Raw genomic sequence first — 25315 nt, 5'->3', positions numbered from 1 at the left:
GTATGAAAATGCACAATTCCCAGTAGCTTCAAGAATTTCTTATCCTCCCTGCACAGACCAAATGAAAAAGAAAATGCTGTGTTTGGATTATTATTATCTCATATGAATTAAAATCTTCAAATGGTCTTTGCAAATAAATATATCAACATTGTTATGCTCAGCAATACAGAATTAGAATCTGGAATAAATACTTGATCAGTGCTCTTTTAATTGATCAAATGTGGGACTCAAGCAGATGCAGACAAACAACTCCAACATAAGACTGGAAAGAAAAGCAAAATCAGTTGAAATTCCTGCTGCTGATCATTGTCCAGTTGTTCAAAGTGGGTAAGGTGCATATGTAGGTGTGGGTTCAAGGATTACATTGGAACATTAGAGTTGTTTGTGAGCCCTCACTATCCAAGACTCTTTGAGAAAATAGTACTGGGAAAATATTGGCAACAGAATACTAAAATATAAAAGACCATCAAAGCACTACGTATTGCAAGGAGAAGTAACTATTATTAAAGTATGATAAGGGAGGGAGTACTGTGACGACATTGTCAAGGAAAAGAAAACTGTTTGAGTTAGAACTTTTCTGTCATTTATTATTTATTCTTTTTTGGTTGAGCTGACTGATCTGGAAATTAAAGTTCTAAACTAGAGTAAGGCCAATTTTGACAGTATTAGATAAGAACTTTCAAACGTTGATTGGGAGAGGCTATTCACAGGTAAAGGGATGGCTGGCAAGTGAGAGACCTACAAAAATGAGATAACAACTGTCCAGAGCAGTATGTTCCTGATAGTGTGAAGAGCAAGGCTAGTTGGTCTAGGGAAATGCTGGATAACGAGAGAAACTGAGGCTTTGGTCAAGAAAAAGAAGGAGGCATATGGCAGGTACAAACAGCTGGGATTGAGTGAATCCTTTGAGGGACATAAGGACAGTAGGAGTATACTCAAGAAGGAAATCAGGAGGGTGAAAAGGGACATGAGATAGCTTTGGCAAATATGGTTAAGGAGAATGCAAAGCGATTCTACAAATACATTAAGGGCAAAAGAGTAACAAGGGAGAGAATAAGGCCCCTTAAAGATCAGCAAGGCTGTCTATGTGTGGAATTGCAGGACAGGGGTGAGATACTAAAGGGTTATATCACATTATTATTTACTGTGCAGAAGGAAGCTAAAGAAATAAATAGTGATATCTTGAAAAGGGTCTGTATGGGAGAGGGGGAAGTTCTGAACATCTTGAAATGCATAAAGGTGGATAAATTCCTAGGACCTTTAGATTACTAACAGTGTGGAAACAGGCCCTTCGGCCCAACAAGTCCACACCGACCCACCAAAGGGCAACACACCCATACCCCTACATTTACCCCTTACCTAACACTATGGGCAATTTAGCATGGACAATTCACCTGACCCGCACATCTTTGGACTGTGGGAGGAAACCGGAGAAAACCCACACAGACACAGGGAGAACGTGCAAACTCCACACAGTCACCTGAGGCGGGAATTGAACCCGGGTCTCTAGCGCTGTGAGGCAGCAGTGCTAACCACTGTGCCACCATGCCACCCACCTGGTTAGGTATATCCCAGAACTCTGTGGGAAACTAAGGAAATGATTGCTGGGCCCCTTGCTGGGATATTTGTATCATCGATAACCACAGGCAAGGTGGTTAATGTGATGCCATTATTTAAGAAAGGCAGTCAGGAAAAGCCAGGGAACTGCAGTCCGGTGAGTGTGATGTCAGTGATGGCTAAGTTATTGGAAGGGATTTCAAAGGACAGGATACACATGTATTTGGAAAGGCAAAGACTGATTAGGGATAGTCAACATGACTTTGTGCATGGGAAATTGCGTCTCATTAGCCTGATTGAGTTTATTGAAGAAGTGACAAGACAGATTCATGAAGACAGAGTGGTGGATATTGTTTATATGAACTTCAGTAAGGTATTCGGCAAGGTTGCACATGGGAGAATGGTTAGCAAGGTGAAATTACAGGGAATCCAAGGGGGGCTGGCAAGTTGGTTACAAAATTGGCTCAAAGGTTGGAGACAGAAAGTGGTGATGGAGGGCTGTTTTTCGGAATGCAGACCAGTGACCAGTAGGGGCTACATGAATAGGTACTGGGTCTACGGCTTTTGTAAGTTATATGAATGATTTGGATGTGAATATAGGAGGAAGGGTTAGTAAATTTGCAAATGTCACCAAAATTGGTGGTGTAGTGGACAGTGAAGAAGGTTATCTCAGAATACAATAGGACCTTGATCAGGTGGGCCAATAGGCTGAGGAGTAGCAGATGGACTTTAATTGAGATAAATGTGAGGTGCTACTTTTCAGTGAGGCAAATCAAGGCAGAACTTATACTTCATGATAGGGGTCTGGGGAATGTTGCCAAACAAAGAAACTTTGGGGTGCAGGTTCACAGTTCCTTGAAGGCGGAGTCACAGGTAGAGAGAGTAGTGAAGAAAACATTTGGTACGTTTGCCTTTATTGGTCAATGCATTGAGTATAGGAGTTGGGATGTCATGTTGTGGCTGTAAAGGACAATGGTTCAGCCACTTGTGAAATCGTGTGTTCAATTCTGATCTCCTGCCATAGGAAAGACATTGTTAAACATGAAAGGTTCAGAAAAGATTTCCAAGGATGTTGCCAGGGTTGGAGGGTTTGAACTATTGGGAGCAGCTGAACAGGCTGGGACTATTTTCCTTGGAGCGTCTGAGGCTGAGGGGTGACATTATAGAGGTTTATAAAATCATGAGGGGGATGAATAATGTAAATAGCTAAGGTCTTTTTCCCAGGGCAGGGGAGTCCAAAACTAGAGGACATAGATTTAAGATGGGAGGGGAAGTATTTAAAAGGGACCTAAGGGATAACATTTTCACTCAAAAGGTGGTGTGTGTATGGAATGAGCTGCCAATGGAAGTGGTGGTGCACATGAGATTAGATTAACTAGTCTGCATGGACGAGTTGGGCTGAAGGGTCTGTTTTCCTGCTGTAAAACCTTATGATTCTATTACTCAGCTGGCAGTTAAATGAGTTAAAATGAATGAGCATGTGCGATGGATTTTAAGGGGAGCTGGTATCAAAAGTTCTCAGGGCTAAAAATAAGGGGAGGATAACATCTGAAAGAATAACTCAGACAATAATATGAGAGTCTGAGCAATTTGACATTTTTGAGACGTCTATCTCTTGGCCTTCATGCAGTGTCTATGTTAGAACATTGCTTACGTCTGGTTTAAAAAATAACTCACTTCCTGGCAAGCAACTCCCACAACACAGGTCATTTTAGTTTGCTATCAATGCTTATAATATTACTGAGTTTGCTGCCTGAGTGAGGTGTGACACAACTAGCCTTTACATGAAATTATATTGAGGATTCCACACAAAAAACATCATGGAAAGAAATCTCACTGACAATTTGTTCCATCAGTAAGCTTCAGATTTATATTTATTCTCCCTATTTCTGATGGTTATTTTTTTGAGAACACTTAATTACCTGTTAAAATAAATCCCAAATTACATTGATGTCTAATATATAGTGTTGTTACGTCACAGGCTGTGATTTCCTCTGTGTAGTCTGGGTATGCCTCTAGACACCATAATTACAGGAAGCATCTTCAACTAATGCAAAAGAATGCAACGTCACTTTAACTTTGTCACACTGTCGGATGTCTGCGGCAGTTCAAAATCAAAGCCCATGCAATTGCCGGATGTGAGCGTATCAGTTAATATCTGAATGTGGAAGTGAGTGGAAATAGCATCCCACTGAACATGACTGTCAGTGTGCATCCATGTTCATGTAAAATTTGAAAAGCAGTGCTAAATCAGCATTGTTTTTAATATTGTAGATTTAGTATGCTGTTACCTATGAAAAGTAAAATTAAATTTTCAAAACCAATAGGTCAATAGTAGCAAAACAATTTGAGCATTTGTGTAAAGACAATAAGGATGAGGGATCCCTTTCAGGAGTACGTAGAGGGAGCTATCATTTCCATATTCTCCTATTCTGCAGACACACATTATCCTTGGCATTCCACTGACATCAAACATAATGTAGAATATACTTGAGTCATGTGAAGTAATGGATACTTTGGTTTGTGGTAATCAGCACACTGTGCCTAGTCAAAAGTACTAATAGCGCAGAGTGCAATGCCAATGAGTTGTGCTGCATAGTTATGTACCAGGAGTTTCTATCTACAGTCCCCTTTGCTGGTGAAGTATCATTGGAAGCTGTAGTGAAATTCTCATTACAGAAACCTCACTTGGTTATCATTTACAAGATTGCATATTTCAGCACCTTTATATCTGTCACAACTCTATAAAGCTTTATAATACAGGGCAACGTTGATTATCCGAACGATACGGGCAGGGGGTAGTTTGTTCGGATAATCGAATGTTCGGATAATTGAATGTTCAGATGACACAATTTGCCTGAACACCTAGACCTTGAGATCTTGCTCGGACAATCCAAAATTCATGATCAGATAATCAAGGTTGCACTGTGTAGTAAAATGTTTCCTCAGAGTTATATAGGCAGAATATTCAGCTTTTTCAGCATGCAAATATATTCTAGCCATGATGATAGTTTCACATGCTTATAATCTCTGTTCCTAATGTCAGCCTACTTTCCAGAATCAGGCACTTTGCATATTGGAGATGGTTTTGATAATTGAGATTACTTGGGGGCGAGCATGTGGTTATGGCAAATATCAAAAACTAACCCAGATCAATGCTGTTGGCTGAATGAAGATTTTCTTTATGAAGCACCTTAGTTTATGCAGTTGTCCAATAATCTGCTCTCTCTCTTTAGATCCCTCTCTGCTATGATAGCAATGTTCCATGCCAGGAATGAACAAACACAGCTTAGGCCATATTTTGATGGATATTTTGTGACAAAAATCATATAACTAGTGAGGTCATCACAGACCCAATGGAATGGGTGAAAGATTTGTGTCAAATTCTGCAGTGACAGAAAAGTTAGTCCACCAAGTTCTTGTTAAGTAAGAATTCGACAATTTTTAGGAGGTAAAACTATAAGAAATAAAAGCAGCAGGAAGCCATTCAGCCCATTAAACCTGTACCACTATTCAATAAGATCATGACTGATCTGTCCGAGACTTGAAACATCAGCTCTTTTCTCTCCTTACAGATGCTGCCAGACCTGCTGAGATTTTCCAGCAATCTCTCTTTTCAGATTCCAGCGTCTGCAGTAATTTGCATTTTTTTTAACTTCTGCTCCTATGTTTTATAGTTTTATGTTCATGAACCTGAGAAACTGATGGTGAGTCACTTCACCAACAACTTCATGAGCCACTTCAATCCATGTGATGTAGGTATACCCAGATATTTAAACAAAAACAGGGTTATTTTGGGCATTTTTGGTAAATTTTTGCAAAGTGCAGATGTCTGAGGTTAGGACCACACTAAGGTTGTTTTTGATTTTCTTTGTGTTTCATTTTTGTTAACAAACTTTCCCTTTCAATGACCTGACAACAAGAAAAGTTCTTTTTCAATTCAAACTATCCTGTTAGCCAATTGCATTCAAGGCTTCAATCATTTGGTTTGACTGTGTACATTTAAACCATCCAGTCAGAAAATCAAAATTGTTACAGAATGGAATGTGCACATTTAATAAACTGTTGTGATACTGTGGAATTCACTTATGGGCCAGGTGCATACCAGCAGATGCTTGCCAGCTGTACTACTGAGTGGGTGTGAGGACAGAGATAAGTTAAAAGACAATAGTTTTGTGTGGGCAATTGGCTTTCAATGCATTCTCCTCAATGGCTGTCAAAAATAAGGACATCTAACTTCTCCTGTTGGTGGAGTCAAGTTTAAACTTTACCCAGTAACACAAAATCCTGCAATAAATCTTCTGTGTGTGCCACAGAGAACAATCATTTTCTAGAGTCACGCAGTCAGTACAGTGTGCGGCTCATAGTGGGAGGACATATTTATCTTGGCTAGATCTGGGTATCAATTTGATCATTTAATGTTAAAAAATTATCACTGCTACATTTTTCGATCTATAATTCGGTGAATATTTATTAAGGTTTTCTACGTATCATCAAATGACCTTCCAATGCTCTAAATGTTAACCAGAACCAATGAGCCATCAGGTTCTGACCATTCCTGATGACTGGAGAAATTCCAGTCCCAACATTCTTCCTTGAACAAAGAGCTTTTATGGTGGATGTCAAATTTGGCAATTATGTCATTTTCAGATGACTAAAAATAACCAAACTGAATAGTTTCTTTTAATATTCCTAACACTGCAAAACAATAAATTACCCCATCTGTTCAGAACTTGTAGCAACTTGAGTAACAACACTCATAGCAACTTTCAACCGCCCAGCTTTAAACAACTCTATTTTATTCTTTCTGCAAAACATATTTATTTGTTGCTTTGTGCTATTTGAAGCATTTTTTTTTTCCTTCTTGTGTTTTTTTTCTAAATCTTCAAAGTTATTGAATTCAAAATGAAAGATTAAGAAAAAAGTTGATGTCAGCACTCCAGAAAAGTGAACAATATTCCACCACGTTTCAGACTTTATGCCTAATGGTGGGTGGAAAGACTCAGAAGGTGACTACTCACTCGTGACTAGCCACAGCATTTATGTCTGTTTAATTTCTGAATATGGTGGAGGGGATCGGGGCATTCAGGGATATTAATATCATTGAATATCATGGGAAAGTGATAAAATATCGCTTGTTGGAGATGGTCATTATCTCTTTTGTGTGGTGCAAATTTATAGGTTTGAATCTGAATGTTATCTTGTTCTATGCCAGACAAAAGTATTTCATTATTTGAGGAATTATGCATGGAAGTGAACGCTGTGCAATCATTAGAGAACATCGGAATTTTCTGAAAACAGGCTACACCTTCATTGAATGTACCAAGAACCAGTATAACAGGGATATAAGTCAGGGGTACATTAGTCAGGACTTAAGATGATTCATAGTTTGCTCTCTGTGGAGAGAATAACTGACTTGGTGTTTTTCATTGCCTAAGAACCAAACCAATCAATAACCATTGTTCATTGTCATTAAACCAAGAGTTCCCAATGCATAATATTATAACATGTTCAAAATAAGTGGTGGAACATCAGCCTCTGAACCAGGGTCAGTTGAAAACAAAGCACAATGCTGTGTATTTGACTCTCCAGTGTTACACTAATCGAGTCAAGTCAAGGTTAAAACATTCAATGTCAAGATTCCTGATGAAGGGCTCTTGCCCAAAACGTCGATTCTATTGCTCCTCGGATGCTGCCTGACCTGCTGTGCTTTGCCAGCACCATACTCTTGAGTCTGATTTCTAGCATCTGCAGTCCTTATTTTCTCCAAGGTTAAAATATGGCTATTTAATATATAACACCCTCCTGTTTTGCATTCAGTACATCTTTAACACACCACTGTAAAAATGTAATTAAACTTACAGTTGGATCCTCAGAAGATTTTCAGTTACAAAAGTGAAAAGATTCCAAACCGACTGACATTTTGGCATTAATGTTTAATAAAGTGTTAAATGTCAATGTGTGTTAGAAAGGTCAACTCACTAAAATTGGTATCTTGCTTTTTTGAGAAAATGACCAATTTGATAGACTTTGATGTATTTCATTTTAAAAAAGTTATCTTTATCCTTGACAAAGAGAATGTAAATAGAAAAATTGTGTTTTCTTTTTATGTGACTCTCTTTGCAATCTTGTTCACTCAAATGCCATGCTATTCACACACACTGAATTGCTAAAAATAACCATGTCATGTGCAGTTTTCATTTGTTTGTGACATTTGTCACTGAGCACAGAAAAAAGAAACAATGCACCATCGCTGAACAGGTTTTTGTGCAATGTCCTCATTCATAAGGTTTAGGGGATTAGGGGATAAGGTGGGAAGCTGGGTCTGGATGGGATGCCTTTCCAAGGGTCTGAGACTCGATCGGCCAATTGGCCTCTTTCTGCTCTGTCAGAATTCTAAGATTCTCCGGTGTCTGGAATTAATGGTCATTCAATTTTTGTTCATCTGTAAAATTGACTTGGAAGGAACCAAATTAAACGGCACAGATAAAATCACTAATCAAATGCTGGGAATTATTGCCCAAAAGACAGCAATGTCAAACAATATTTCCTCTGAAACGTCACAGACAGAGGTATATGGTGGATCTTACACAGGTTCTTACCACCCACTTTTGTACATTCCGATTGTTCAAATCAACTGGGACATCATAGAATTTGGGATTTGAACAGTTTTTAAACTGGCTCTAATCCAAGAACCCATGGCAATCAGAGTGTTGTTTACTACATCACAAAGGAATGTTACTCTTTAGCATTATATTAAAAAAAAACACCTTTCCTTAACATGGAACCACAACACAGACACAACACATCACTCTCTTGTTTCAAAACACTTGAACGTTCTTGCCAAATATAATGATGCATAACAGAACATGGATTGTCAGATAATGAACAGAGCATTTTGATCCTTTGAGGTCAGATTTTTAATGGTTCCTCTCCTCTCCACTTCTTGCCCCGTAACGTTGGTGAAGCACCTTGGTATGTTTCCTGTAGTGATTGCGACCAGGTGGACCTCATTGACTATGAAGTTCTTGATTGGGGTTGTTAATCTGGGCCAGTCAGAAATTGGCTGACAAATGTAACTGGGAGAAGAGGTGGGCACCACCGGGCATGGAGTGCTTTGTTTCCCCCATCAACTCTATTTTGATTTAACCCCTACTCTCCCCTTCACTTTTTCAATCACTTAGGCATTGTCCTTAAGTGATGCACTGCTTGTCACTGGCCACTCGGGTGTTTTTCCTTCCTGGTGGTGGAATACGAATAAAGTTTTCTGCACTCGATAATTCTTGACTGTGTCCTACACCTATATGCACACAAAAAAACCTCAAGTGATTTAGAATCTCCTCAGAGAGAAAAAATATATAAAAAGGGGATTAGAATCTCCTTAGTTCAGGAATTGACTCCAAGCTGGCTCGCCACAGCCAGTGTACTGTGCACAACGAAATAAAGGATGACTCAGTGACGGGATACCGGCCTCTATGCAGTTATTCCATGTGGACAAAGTCAGAGATCGCGCAATGTCGGATTGTGATGCAGTGGGTTTGTTTGAGGTAGTTGGCTTTGTAAGAGCTGCTCCTTCGCCAGGTGAGGGTCACCTGCTGGGGGTGCAGCACTCCGGGGGCTTTTGGTTTTGAGTGGACCTTTTGCATTGTAGCCTCACGTTGTGTGACTTCTGACAATATTCAAAGTGACAACACATTAGCCAGTGGCATTGTGGCAGATTTTGTTTTTACTTCAGTGGGGAGCTGGCTCTTGGACCAGTTGGCCACAGCCAGTAAAACAAAAAAAAGAGGAGAGAAAAATATATAGCCAGGAGATGAGAATCTTCTCAGTGGAGGACTAGCTCCACAGCCAGTGTACAGTGCACTAGTAAATAAAGGTGACTTGATGATAGGACACAGGCCTCTGTACAGTTATTTCAGTGGCAATGGGAGCAAACAAGATGTGCCTGACCATCATTCGCTTGCAACTATTATCTTAAAATTGGGGCAAACATTTCTGTCATCATACCTCTGTTTGAGAAGCTTGATTCATTTGTCGAAGACTGATCCCAGTATGTGAAAGAATGTGATATGTTTCCTGGGCAAATAACTTGGGGCAGAAAAGCAACAGATATTCCTTCTGGCTGTGTGTGGACTCATAGCATTTTCAGTTATAATGGGTTAACTCTTTCTGAGGCACCAGGCACTAAAACTTTCCAAGAATTGACAGATTTGGTAAAGAAATATTCCGATCCCAAACCCCCTCTAAACCTGAGATGCTGTCAGTTTTATTCAGCTGTTAGAGAACCAGGGAATCCATATTGGGGTTTTGACAAGCTATTGTAGTTGCTGTCTTGAGACTGCAAGGACCTAACTTGAGTAGGAAAACTTGTAGGCCAGTACCCAGGAAAGTGCTCAACCTGGACAGTTCCCCTACATGTGGTTTGGAACGATGAAGTTGTATACCGGATCCCAAATTGGAACCAATTAAAATTAATGTTTGATTAAATGGCCAGCCAGTTTCTATGGAGGTCGATAATAGTGCAGCTGTATCTGTGCTTCCAGAATCAGTCTTTAATGTGATTTGTTTGGGTCTCGAACCTTCAAACTTGTACAAACCTCAGCCAGATTGAGAACATACACTGGGGAACCATTGCAGTTTGAGGGTATGACCTCAGTTCTGCAGTTGGTGCAGTTACCACTGATAGCAGTGAAAGGCTCAGGCCCAATCTTATTGGGGTGGAATTGATTGAGAAAGATTCACTTTGACTGGCTCAACATTAGTTGATTAGAAAATGGCTGCCTCAGTGAAGTCCTAGTGGAAACCTAGTGAAAACGAGGGGTGTTTCAGGAAGGACTTGGGACTATCAAATAGGCCTTTACATGTTGATCAGGAAGCAATTCTGAGATTTTACAAGGCCCAGCTAGTGCCATTTGCCTTTCTGGCAAAAGTAGAGGTGGAAATCAGGAGGCTGGAGAGTGAAGGATTCATCAAATAGTTTGTGGAATGGGTAGCACCAGTGGTACGGACTGTGAAGCCTGATGGCTCAGCTCACCTTTGTGGGGATGTTAAACAAACGGTAAACCGCTTCTTGCAGCTGGATAAATACCCAATCCCTCACAAGGATTTATACACAAAGTTGGCGGGCGGGCTGTTCTTTATGAAGCTGGACATGAGTCACACCTATCTACTAGTGCAATGGGATGAGGTGTCCCACAAGTGTGCTAGTTAATACCCATAAATGTTTGTACCAATATACAAGGCTGCCATTTGAGGTATCATCAGCCTGCACCTTTTTCCAGTGGAACATGGGAACATTTCAAAAGGGCTACCCCAGGTTGCCATTTATCTGGATGTGCTAATAACAGGGAAGACCAATAAAGTGCTTGGAGAGCTTGGAAATGATGCTTAAATGTTTCCTCCAGGTGGGCTTATGCCTTAGAAGGGAAAAATGTGTATTCCACATGCCCCAAGTGACCTATATGGGTTACAGAGGTTGATAAAACCAGGTTACACCCATCAGAAGAGAAAGTGAGGGTGACCAAAGGAACCCCAATTCCCCCACCTGTACCAGAGCTTAGGATTTTCCTTGGGTTAGTGAATCATAATGGCAAATTTATACATAACCTACCTTCCATCTTGGCACGATGGCACAGTGGTTAGCACTGCTGCCTCACAGCGCCAGAGACCTGGGTTCAATTCCCGACTCAGGCGACTGACTGTGTGGAGTTTGCACGTTCTCCCCGTGTCTGCGTGGGTTTCCTCCGGGTGCTCCGGTTTCCTCCCACAGTCCAAAGATGTGCGGGAACAGGTGAATTGGCCATGCTAAATTGTCCGTAGTGTTAGGTAGGGGGTAAATGTAGGGGTATGGGTGGGTTGCGCTTCGGTGGGTCAGTGTGGACTTGTTGGGCCGAAGGGCCTGTTTCCACACTGTAAGTAATCTAATCTAAGTAATCTAATCTAATCTAAACCTTTACCCCAGCTATTGAGAAAGGATCCCCTTGGGAATGGTCACATAGCCAAGTAGCAGCCTCTATGGAAGTGAAAAAGCATTACATTAGAGAAAACATCCTGGATTTACCAAGAAACTCTATGTACAGCAAATCAGGGCAGGGCTTGTACACTTAATGGTAATGTCCTGCGGAATGTTCTCAAACAAAGAGACCTTTGAGTGCAGGTTCATAGTACCTTGAAAGTGGAATCACAGGTAGACAGGGTAGTGAAGAAAGTGTTTGATACCTTTACCGTTAATGGTCAGTGCATTGAGTATAATGGTTGGGATGTCATATTGCAGCTGTACAGGACATTAGTTAAGCCACGTGTCGATTTCTGAATTCAGTTCTGGTCTCCCTGCTATAAGAAGGATGTTTTTTTAGATTAGATTACTTACAGTGTGGAAACAGGCCCTTCGGCCCAACAAGTCCACACCGGCCCACCGAAGCGCAACCCACCCAGGACCAGACCCATTCCCCTACACTTACCCCTTCCCCGAACACTATGGGCAATTTAGCATGGCCAATTCACCTAACCTGCACATTTTTGGGATTGTGGGAGGAAACCGGAGCACCCGGAGGAAACCCACGCAGACGATGTGCAAACTCCACACAGTCAGTCGCCTGAGGCGGGAATTGAACCCGAGTCTCTGGCGCTGTGAGGCAGCAGTGCTAACTGTTGTGCCACCATACCCCCTCTTGTTGTTAAATTTGACAGGGTTCAGAAAAGATTTACAAGGATGTTGTCAGGATTGGTAGGCTTGAGCTACAGGGAGGAGCTGAATAGGCTGGGGCTATTTTCCCTGGATTGTCGGAGGCTAAGGAGTGACCTCATAGAAGTTTATAAAATCATGACGGGCATAGATAGGGTGAATAGTCAAGGTCTTTGGTAGGTGAGTCCAAAACTAGAGGGCATAGGTTTAAAGTGTGAGGGGAAATATTTAAAATGGACCTAAAAAGCAACTTTTTCACACAGTATGGAATGAGCTGCCAGAGGAAGTGGTAGAGGCTGGTACAATTACAGCATTTAAAAGGCACCTGGATGAAAACATGAATATGAAGGGTTTAGAGGGGTAAGGGCCAAGTGCTGTTAAATGGGACTTGATTAATTTAGGATGCTGATCGACATGAACAAGTTGGACCAAAAGGTCTGTTCTGTGCTGTACATCTCTATGACTCTATAATTCTATGTGAACTTAGCTAATAGGTTTGAGGAAATTATTTTGTGTTTAGCTCTATGTAATCTGGAAAATGAAGCCATAAGGTTAAAAAAAAATGATAGGTAAGTTGCTCCATCCATTTACAATTGAAACAGAGAAGAAACAAATGAACTGAAGGAGCTGGATTTCCGGGTGAAAACATGTAAAAACCAAAAGTGTCTCAGACTGAAAATGATGAATTCATTTCCTGTGGGATTATGTCTGATTCTCAGACTGCGGTGGAGGTAAGGTAGGTAAAGTTGCCAACTGAAGGCTGTGCTATGAAGTTTAAATATTTCCACTGTGGGACCTTTCAGTAATGCAGCCTAGTAGCAAAGGAGGGTCATGACCTTCAACAACCTACACATATTTCTCACTCATGATCATCTTGTTACATTAAGACATTGTGCAATACTGCTATGTTCAGCTTCATGCTATGGTAACTACTTGCCAGAATTAACAGCTTAAACTGTTCACAAAAAGAAAAACTTCTTATTGTTGAAACTTGGTATATATTCCTGTTATTTACTGCAGTGATAAACCAATTAAATGTGCTGCTTTGAAAAAGCGTTGAACAAGTGGGTCTGATGTTTAGTGTACTTAACAATAATCGTGAATGTAGTATTAATTAGATTGGCCACATTGTTGCATGTGTACATGCACACAAGTACTCACATACTCATGGATTCAGAAACTCAGGTACACGAACAGGCACACTCACAGACAAACAGATGCACAACAACACATAACTCACATACTCACAAAGACACAGACCTGCACATGCACAACTTGCACTCACAAACATGCACACACTTGCACAGAAACACACAGACAAACCCAGCCCCACACACTAAGACCCACATGATCAATCACACACACACACACACACACAAACTCCACCACTTCCCCCTCCCCCCATCAATCCTCTCAGGGTCATGAGTATCCACACTCATTGACACACAAACAAATTGCATACATATTTTCAACGAAAGCCATTAAAGGTGTGCCAAAATGTAAGGAACCTCAAATTTAAAATTAAATCATTAATGAGTACCAGGATTACTGCAGCACCACACAGGGATTATAAAGTCTTATTGCATTGAACTCAACAAAACAAGGTCCAAAATAGCCCAGAGAGATAACACAATATCCAATTCGTTTTATGTGATGTAATTGCAAAATTGGTAACACAGATAAACAGCACTAAAAGTCAATTATAACACGGATGAAGGATTTAATTGACTACAATTGAGATGCAAATATTAACATAGAGGTCTCATTATTTGAACTATATTGAACAGTAAACACTCTGCTGTTATCATGTTGCGTCAGCCCTAAGTTAGCCTCCCAGCTGTCATTTACTTCAGCAAATTCATTCACTGTGACAGAAATAGCAGTGAAACAGAATGAAATCATAATACTTTACAATGGCTAGATTTTTAAAGTTGGTACTGATGTTGCATTTGCCCAAGCATAAACATTCCCTTAAGGCAAATAGTTTTTAATAGCCTAAGTAGCAAAGACATCATTCAATTAGCAATATGATAGGTTATTTTAATAGAATAGCATAGTCTATGCTTTGCCTGGAGTGTACTGTCATATTCAATTGCTCAGTATTTTATTGTGCACGTCTGTTGACTCTTCTCTTTTTAGTGTGTTGATAGTCAAACCAGGGTATGATTTCAGAGAAACAGAATCGAAACTGACAGGACAAAGCTGTCATCTTGACAGCAGACATTTTAGAGGTATTGACCGAAACTCTCATTCATACCAAGAAGGTGACATTTCTGCAGATATTACTGGAGAAACTCCACAGGGCTGGCAGCATCTGTGGAGAGAGAAAGCAGCATTAACTTTCTGAGTCCAGTGACTCTTCTTCAGATGATGTTACTCGAGCTGCTGAGTTTCTCTAGCAATTCCTGGTTTTGTTTCCGATTTCTAGCATCTGCAGTTCTTTGTTTTATTATGTCATTTCTGGATATCTCTGAGGCATGAATTGGTGAGAAAGTAGAGGATAATTTAAATTTACATGTTCCAGCACCCGTCCTTTCTTTACTAGGAGATCCGCCCACTTCAGAGGAAGGCTAAATTTCAGGGTTTAAGACCTATTTGCTCTCTACAGGTTGGGAGTGTCTGGATGTACCAGTGACCTGGCAAAAAGGAGATACTTGTACATTGTCTCAGAACAGATAGCTAGTGAATAATTGAGCAGTAAGTACGCTTAATAAATAATCTGGTTCAAAGATAAAGGTAATTGTCAAGTGAAACTTTTCTGCTGGAGCTGCGAGAGATCCATTATGGTCAGAAACTGTCAAAAGAGTGCTCAGATTGTGAAGTTACACAGTGATACCCAGTACCATGTCTAGTTCAAAGTAAAATGATATGCAGTTCCTGCCTAAAGTGGAATCATTTCCAAAAGATGTGATGTTCATCGAAGAAGGCTTCATAGGTTTGATGTATGGGGACTCACTTCCTGGGAATGAGGTACAGCAACTGATTCCCCTCATAGATAGTAATACTTCAGATCTTTTCAAGGAATGTTCAGTAGGGATTGCAAGTGTGTCACTGCCATACCTCATTGAGGTTGGAGTGAAAATATTTTTATTGAGCAACAAACACTTTAATTGTTTTTCTTTCATGATTCTCTACCATTTTTGTGACAATTCTTCAAGTTTGTGATGACTGAATTATTTTGGTTTTGAGAACATTCACAGTTCCCGTGTACTATCAAAAATTTACCTTCAACAGCTTCACGTTCTATATGGTCAGTGTATGTTACAAAAATAATGAACATGAATATGCATCAACCTTAAGGCTGTCAAAAAAACAGTCATTTCAGACAATGACCACTTCCCAGCAGCATCATTTCATGACACCACATCCTTCATGAAACTTGAAATGTGGCGGAGCTATTTGCAGATACTATTAGCAGAATAGCAGAAAGCTCAGATCTAAAAGTTTTTGTTGTTCATGCAGTTATCTTTCAGGAGCAAAGAAATCCCCCTAGAACCTAACACATTTTAGAAGATCATTCCTTTCATCTGTCAGGCATTGAGGGGATGCTCAATCTATTTAACAATGTCATTGTCCGTGGAACACAATCATTGATTTTCAGCAATTCTCATTGAACTCTAAACACAATTTTATTTTCCAAAGGGGACAGCATTGAAACTTAACTTTCTCGGGTACAGAGTGACAGAAGATGGAGTTAAGTCTGAAACACACAACATACAACTGCAAAAACATTCATGTGCTTCTAGGCCGAATGAAAGTAAAAGATTTGACAATCATCTTCAGTAACTGACTTGTATATACATTCATTTCTAATTATGCTGATATATGGGGCCTCTTTGAAAGCCAGTGCATAAAGATACAAAATGGGAATGGACAACAGTCAGAGGCTGACACATCAAACGTGAAGTTAGCATCTCCACCAGCCCTCATGCTTTCCAGAACATATAAATAACAAACATCAAAACAGATGCACCAGAGAAACTGATTAGAGTTATACTTTCACAGTACTGTGTAAGAAAAAAACTATTAGTTCCTTATAATTAGTTCCACCCATTGTTGGAAATTGAACACAAATCCCATACTAGAGAGCAGGAAGCACAAGCCTTGACCTACATTTGTGAACTGGGAGGACGTGAGGACCGTGATGCTGGAAAAACACAGCAGGTCAGGCAGCATCCGAGAAACAAAAGAATCAACGTTTTGAGCATAAGCTCTTCATCAGGAATGTGGGGATGGCCCAAGGGGGCTGAGAGATAAATGGGAGGGGGTGGGGCTGGGGGAGAAGATAGCTGAGAATGCGATAGGTGGAAGTTGGGGGTTAAAGTGATAGGTCGGAGAGAAGGGTGAGTGGATAGGTGGGAAGGAAGATGGACAGGTAGGACAGGTCATGAGGGCGGTGCTGAGTTGGAAGGTTGGATCTGGGATAAGGTGGAGGGAGGGGAAATGAGGAAACTGCTGAAATCTTGTGTTTGGAAACTTATGAATATTGACACATGCATCTCTACAGTAGAAAGTTCACTTTCCACGTCCATCATGAAGAACTGACTACTGTATTAATCACATCAGGATCTGGTCAGTGTTGTCTATGCATCTACAGATGGTCAGATCATCTTTATTAAGGTTAAGGATCTTCCATGTTCCTGCAACTGAATAGCTGACATGCTAAAATAGTGTTAGCAATAGTGAAGAGCCTTGCAAAATTGTAGGTCACATGATAGCAATAATCTCATATACCTATATGAAACTTGTAACTTGGGGAGAGTTGAAGATAGGTTTGATGGCAGGTTTGACAGCAGTCTGGGAGTTAATATGTCAAAGGGGAAATCATTTCAACAATCTATTCATATCCTACTTGCCAATATCAATCTACTCCACAATCTCCAACTGAAAAAAAAGTGTTCAAACCTTTGATGGGTCATAACGTTCACATGACACTGACCCCACATAAGGCAGCACTGCCAACCAATGAGAATATCAGAGCAAAATCAGAAGAAATCACAGAATAAAGCAGTAATGCACGAACATAATTTAACAAACAAATGCATTGCAAGAAAACAAAGGTTTGAAGTTGGACACTGAGTTCACATAGAACATAGAACATAGAACATAGAAAACTACAGCGCAGTACAGGCCCTTCGGCCCTCAATGTTGCACCGATCCAAGCCCACCTAACCTACACTAGCCCACTTTCCTCCATATGCCTATCCAATGCCCGTTTAAATGCCCATAAAGAGGGAGAGTCCACCACTGTTACTGGCAGGACATCAAACAGCTAAATAAGGTAAGAAGAAATAGGAATGGGAGTAGACCATTCACCTCCTCCAGCCTGCCCTGCTACTCAATAGGATCATGATTGATCCGACATTTCTCTTGTACACTTTCCTGCCCTTTCCCTGTAACCCTTGATTCCCCTATTGATCTATCTATCTATCTCAGCCTTAAATATACACAAGGACTCTAGCCCCCACAGCCCTGTATGACAAGGAGTTCCAAAGACTTAGAAGAAATTTCTCCTCAATTCAGTCTTAAATTGACACCTCTTTATTCTGAGAGTATGCCGTCTGGTCCCAGAATCTCCCATAGAACATAGAACAATACAGCACAGAACAGGCCCTTCGGCCCACGATGTTGTGCCGAACATTTGTCCTAGCTTAAGCACCTATCCATGTACCTTCCAATTGCCGCTTAAAGGTCACCAATGATTCTGACTCTGTCACTCCCACAGGCAGTGCATTCATGCCCCCACCACTCTCTGGGTAAGGAACCTACCCCTGACATCCCCCCTATACCTTCCACCCTTCACCTTAAATTCATGTCCCCTTGTAACACTCTGTTGTACCCAGGGAAAAAGTCACTGACTGTGTGCTCTATCTATTCCCCTGATCATCTTATAAACCTCTATCAAGTCACCCCTTATCCTTCTCCGTTCCAGTGAGAAAAGGCCTAGCACTCTCAACCTATCCTCATATGACCTATTCTCCATTCCAAGCAACAGCCTGGTAAATCTCCTCTGCACCCTCTCCAAAGCTTCCACATCTTTCCTAAAGTGAGGCAACCAGAACTGCACATAGTACTCCAAATGTGGCCTTACCAAGGTCCTGTAAAGCTGCAACATGAGCGGTAACATCCTCTCAGTGCTTACCTTGTTAAACCCCTAAAGAATCCTTTATGTTTCAATGAGATCACCTCTCATTCTTCAGGTAGTAGAGTCCCAAACATTTTCATCTTTGCTCATAAGCCAATCCCTCCATACCAAGGATCATTGAGTGAACTTTCTCTGATATGCCTCCAACAAAATAACTTATTTTCTTAAGTAAGGGGCCAACACTGCTCACAGGTATGCAGTTGACTTCTCTTACACTCCAACCCCCTTGAAATAAGGGCCAATGCTCCATTAACCTTCCTGATCAGCCGATGCACCTGGGTGTTAACTTTCTGTGTTTTGTGTGTAAGTACCCCCACCTTACTTTGTATCACAGCTTTCTGAAGTTTCTCTATGTTTCAATAATACTCCGTTTTTTTGTTCTCCCTTCCAAAATGAACAACTTCACATTTTTGACTGACCACAAACTCATTGTCTCAACCAAGAGCAAAGCAGAGTCTTTGGTTGCTCAGCATCAAACTTGTCTGTTGGTTGATAACATAAAATGGAGCATGAGATGCTTGATAGTGAGCAGACCAGGATATTTCATAGGCAATGAGTATAAGGACACATTTTCATGAGTTGCTCATCTTCCTCATTGAGCAGAACTCGTTGACCACAATGCAAAATTTATAGACCTTATCACAGCCACCAATAGCCTTCCTGTCTCAAAGGTCATTTCTATACTTAGAGAAAACCGAAACACTTAACACTAAGACATGACTCAATGTACATATGTTTGCTGTTTAATGTATGGCAAACATTTTCTTAACTGCTATCTATTGGACCAGGAGTTGATCAAATATTCTGGATAATCAAGAGGTATGCATAGTCATCATAAATCCTGATCAAGTGAAGCGTTGAGACAACAACATTCCTCAAAAAATCTGTAAAACATCAACACACCTCCTAATTTCAATGTAAAAAAACACATGTTAAGTGATAGAAGTGTAATTCAGGAGGTATTCAAACTGCTGTCATACTTTATTTACGGTATAAGTACTCAGACAAGGTGGTAGATCACAGTATTTGAGTTTTACAATTTTTGTCAGTTATCAAGAGTATCAGTTGATAAGGTTGCTGTAGTTTAATTTAAAGTAATGGGCCAAATTCTCTGAGGAGGGGCAATCTCACACAGATTACCACTCTGGCCCTACTTTTTTATGAAGTTATGGAGCTCTATATTTCTGACAGGGGATTCTCATCAGAGCTCCCTTTGCTCTTTCCTCCCACCCAACCCAGCATAAAAAGAGATTGGACCAGCCTACTTTAGTGACATTGAATGGAGTACTGTTTAAACGCAGAACTTCATATGTTCAAATCATAAAATGCAACACACATCTTCATGCTTTCAATAATGTAATGACACCATCGATATGTTTTCTTTTAAATGGGAACCTGCTAGTTGAGGGAAAGCTGAAGATTCATTTAACATTTTCTTAAATGGCAAAGGGAAATTAAGCCATGTCACTTTGCATTATTCAGTCAATGACTGTTGTGGACTAAAACTCCAGTGACCTTCAGGATTAGATTATGACATGATACCAGCCGCATTTGATGGAATTCTGGCATTTTGAATGTTTTTATTTTCTTTCAAAACATCCAAAAGGAGAAAATCAACTGGAAGTGAGAAGATTCCAGTTTAGTTACATGCTGCTTTGACACACGAAGCATTAATCGGCAGTGTATTTAACAGAAAATAGTGTGACATTGAGTTGATATTCTGAGTTAACAAATGGAAAACACTCATTGCCTGAAAACTGGCTATATTTTGATGGTGCCATGATTACAGTAAAATCACAGTTCTGTGATCTGATGGTAAGAACACTGTTTCTGAAATAGTTCCAGCAGTTACAAATAAAGACCTTATAACAAACCATATGTAATAACATATACATAATTACATCCTCATGTAACAGTGACTCACTATTTTATGATTATAGAAACTGTATTTTTAGTATGATACCTATGCAATTAGTGACGTTGAAACTAATTACATAAATTATTGGCTCAGATATTCCACTGGCCAGAGAGTTTATTGTAGAGGCACAGACTGGATTTACATATTATGGCCCAGTGGAATCTTTGACACAGCAGATTTTGTGAGAATTGCCTGGGAAATTAGATCTTCAGATTAGCAATTTCCCAAAACCTGAAACCCTTTGAAAAAGTCCCTTAAAGTTGGAAACTTCAGAGAGTTCTCACTGAGTTAAGTTTAATATTTATCTAGGAACTGTTTGAGGATTAGAAACTACTCTAACTCCTGGGTAATGATTAAAAAGACACCCCCCCACCCCATCAGTAACCCTACAAATGTACCTTCCTTGACCTCAGACACTCCTGGAATTCTGAAATCATCCATGACTGAGCACCCATTTGATCTAACCCAAACACTTACCTTTCCCACCAACCTTCCCTGGACCCAACTCCCATCTCCCCTCTGCCAGCCAAATCCACTGGACCAGACAACCTCTCCAGCTATCAGATCCAACATCTATGAGCCATGGCACCAGCAGACATTCCACCTCACTAGGCCTGGAATACATAGATTCCTGGACAAGTTCAAAACAGGAGACCCCTATCCAGGAATCTCCAACACAGAAGTCAGTTGAGTGAGTTTTTAATCTGCCAGGCTTTCCTGGATAAATATCTAGTGGGTAACTTTTAATCTGATCGGGGCGGAAATAGGAATTCCAACCTGATCAGAATACCTGGTTCAATGTTTCTCTCAAACAACCCGAGATATTCAATAAAATCACCCGTACTGGAATAAAAACAGATTTAAAATAAACTTGAGCCAAACTTTCCCAATCAGACTAGTTCCCTTTTACATGGAACAGAAATAAACTAAAAATGAGTTTTGGTGCATTTTTACCACATCTGACTGTAATTTTCTGTAGTATGTAAAATCTCCTCCTTGTCACATGTACAGCATTTTCACAGTGACCACTTACTGGAATTTAATGAAACTGTTGCTAGGAAATATTAATACAAAATAAAACGGGGGGAATTATTTTTAAGAGTAAAAGCTTTTATGGATTTGTACAAAGTTGTTAAGAGAGATATAGAAATTTGATTTCCATATGTCTTCAGTATTTTCAAACTTAACTCAATGGTAAAATTTTCACGTCAGAGCCAGACTATGACTGAGATTATACTCAGGTTGAGAATCCACTTGGGCACATCCACAATGGACATTCCAGGATAGCACTGAGGGAGGGCCACACTATCAGGAGGACTACCTCTCAGATATGATGTGATGTGATCCAATGTAAAATTGCAGCTGTATTCCAGATGAAGGTAACAGATCCAAAAATACTTGTTTGAAGAGAAGGTGAGAGGCTCCCCTTAATATTGTGAATAATGTTGATCTGTGAAGCCACATCAGCAAACAGATGATCTGGTTATTATCTTATTATCATAATGTGAAAGTTTACCACACACAAATTGTCCCACATTTCCCACATTACCACAGAAGCTACAATTTAAAAGCACTTGAATGTAGTTAAAAGCTCTTTCCGCTACCCAGGATAATGAACGAGTCTATGTAAATTCAAATTCCCTCTCTTTTTTAGATCAAGAAATATTTTCTTCTTTTGTTTTATCTATCATTGCTTACACATTTTGGTTTTTAATAGTTTGGCCAATTTATATGAAGAACATAACGTCCTAACATCATTTTGGACTTTTTAAAAAGTGTTTTGTTTCTTCAGAACTTTGCAGTGCTCTGTCACACCTCAGGGCTTTTATTCTGAATCAGAAGTGCTGATAACAAACAATGAGCTGCATTTTAACATCCCACATACAACAGCTGGCTGGTTCTTCAACTATTGGTTCTAGGCCTCCAATATTCAGTTCATCCGCTTACAGTAGAGTCATACAACACAGAAAGAGGCCCTTCGGTCCAACCTGTCCATGCTGAAAGTAATCTCAAATTAAACTAGTTTCACGCGCCTGTGCCTGGCCCATATCCCTCCAAACGTTTCCTGTTCGTGTACTTATCCCAAGTGTGTTTTAAATGGTGTAAATGTACACACATTCACCACTTCCTCAGGAAGTTCATTCCACATGTGAATCATCCTTTATGTAAAAGATTTGCTTGTCAGTTCCTTTTTAAAATCTTTCTCCTCCCCCCTTAAAAATCTGTCCCCAGTCTTGAAATCCCCCATCCTAGGGAAATGACAACTACCATTAACTCTATCTATAGCCCTCATGATTTTATAACCTTCTACAAGGCCATCTCTCAACCACTCCAGTGAAAAATATCCCAGTCTATCCAGCCTCTCCTTACAACTCAAACCCTCCATTCTTGGCCACAACCAGGTAAATCTCTTCTGAACCCTCTCCAACTTAATATTATCCTTCCTACAAAAGGGAGGCCAATACTGTACCACAGTATTCCAGAAGGGGCCTCACCAACGCCCTATATAACCTAAAAATGATGCTCCCAACTCCTTTACTCAAATGTTTGAGCAACAAAAGCAAACATGCTAAATATCTCTGAACCACCCTATCTATATGTGTTGCAATATTTAAAGAATTATGTAGCTGAACCCCTAGGTCTCTGTGTTCTACAGCACAACCCAAGATTCTGCTTTGAACTGTATAATTCCTCCCCTTGTTTGTTTTACCAAAATGTGACACCATGCATTTAGAGTCATAGAGTTATAGAGATGTACAGCATTCAAACAGACCCTTTGGTCCAACCCGTCCATGCCAACCAGATATCCCAACCCAATCTAGTCCCACCTGCCAGCACCCGGCCCATATCCCTCCAAACCCATTCATATACTAATTCAGATGCCTTTTAAATGCTGCAATTGTACTAGCCTCTACCACTTCCTCTAGCAGCTCATTCCATACACATACCACCCTCTGAGTGAAAAAGTTGCCCCTCAGGTTTCTTTTATATCTTTCCTCTCTCACCCTAAACCTATGCCCTCTAGTTCTGGACTCCCCCACCCCAGGAAAAAGACTTTGTCTATTTATACTATCCATGCCCCTCATCATTTTGTAAACCTCTAACAGGTCACCCCTCAGCCTCTGACGCTCCAGGGAAAACAGCCCCAGCCTATTCAACCTCTCCAATTAAACTCCAAACTGCCACTCTTCTTCCCATTGACCCAATTGATCAAGATCTGTTTGTAATCTTCGATTATGTTTTTTACTGTCAACTGTACCATGAACCTTGGTGTCATCTGCAAACTTACTCACTATGCTTTCTATATTCTCATTTAAGTCATTTATAAAAATGACAAACAAAATGAACCCAGCACTGATGTTTTTCTCAATGCAAATACTTTATATTATGGTAGTCATGATTTGGAGATGCCGGTGTTGGACTGAGGTGTACAAAGTTAAAAATCACACAACACCAGGTTATAGTCCAACAAGTTTAATTGGAAGCACACTAGCTTTTGGAGCGACGCTCCTTCATCAGGTGGTCAGGTCCAATTAAACCTGTTGGACTATAACCTGGTGTTGTGTGATTTTTAACTTTGTATTATGGTATATTGAGTGGTGAAAGAAATACATCATTAAAATACAACCAATGTTCAGAAAATAAAATCTAAATCTTTACTTGGCGATCACTGTCACTGCAATGTGAAATCAACAGGGTATTTGTACCTGATGCAGCAGTGCATACATTAGTTCCTATGAATAATAAATATACATGAAACGCGATATTGAAAGATTCAACAGACTTTCATGTCAGTTGCTGATATATACAGTCAGTGGTAATATTAAGCAATATGGTTACAAAGAATTGCATGCTTTCATAACTTTTCATGCTTCAAGTGGTGCAAATTTAGATTGAGACTGAGATCTTTAAACCTTCAGGTTATATGCAATAATAGGGTGGTGAGATCACAACCAAGTATGTTAAAGTATATGAACTGTGAGACATAGCATAGCAAACAAATACCCTTGGTTTATAGACAGGCATGTACTGCCAATTTGATCATTGTAAAAACAGGTAAAATGGAATTTACAAGATCAACACTTCAAACTTCAATGTAATGCTCTGGTGATTTGAAATGTCATCCCGATTTGATGATCATATGCCCACGTAGAGACATAAATACTGTTTGCACTTGCTTTTGTTTGACAACTGGTGGCAGTCAGAAAAGGCAACTATATCATTTTCTTAATGAGCTGATAATAGTCCACTTTTAATTCTGAGGTTTGCTTTTAGAGATCGAAGGATATGTCTAAAAACCATCTTCTCATACAAAACCTTCTATATATGGACAATGCAAAAGGACAAACTTGCTCAAATCTACAGTTTTGTGTGTGACACCACAGATCATGTGAAACTGGAAGCCCCTTTCAAAAATTTCATGTGTGGAGTGGAGAAAACATTAATGCTAGATGAGGTCAACAGTTTAAGCCGGAGGATCATCTGCACTGTGATCATTACCACTTCATCAAAATCCAAGGAACTTTAAGCACTCGGTCAGGATATTCATCGTCTAATCAATGGCAGGACTATGGCAAAATAGCTTAATGATGTATTGCAAGAAACAAGTTTTTGAAAAGCCTATCCGAAAGAAAAATCTCAGGAAAAAATTATTTATGCACAATGGCTTATGTAAATAAACTTAGGAAAGTACTAGAAGGTTATTCTGCTGCGCAGCACACAGAGACCATTTCGTTCTTTGATGTCTTCAGCAGTTCTCTGAAAATTGAAGTCTTTGATCATGACCTCTGCTTTCCAATAAAGGAGGTACTCATCACTATAATTTGGTTATTCTGCTTAATTTGGTTATTCTGGGGTGTGATCTCTCTTGGTTGATATTTGCCCACCTGAGTTCCAGAACATTGTCTTTACAACCTTCTTGCTACTCAGCTTGGATACTTCTCCAGAGGACCTCATTCACCTACTCAGTTTTCTATTTCTCAGGAACTCAAAACCCTTAATCATTTTGTCT

Source organism: Hemiscyllium ocellatum, chromosome 21 (genome assembly GCF_020745735.1).
Source record: "Hemiscyllium ocellatum isolate sHemOce1 chromosome 21, sHemOce1.pat.X.cur, whole genome shotgun sequence".
Lineage (NCBI taxonomy): Eukaryota > Metazoa > Chordata > Chondrichthyes > Orectolobiformes > Hemiscylliidae > Hemiscyllium > Hemiscyllium ocellatum.
This window is presented reverse-complemented; position numbering follows the sequence as displayed.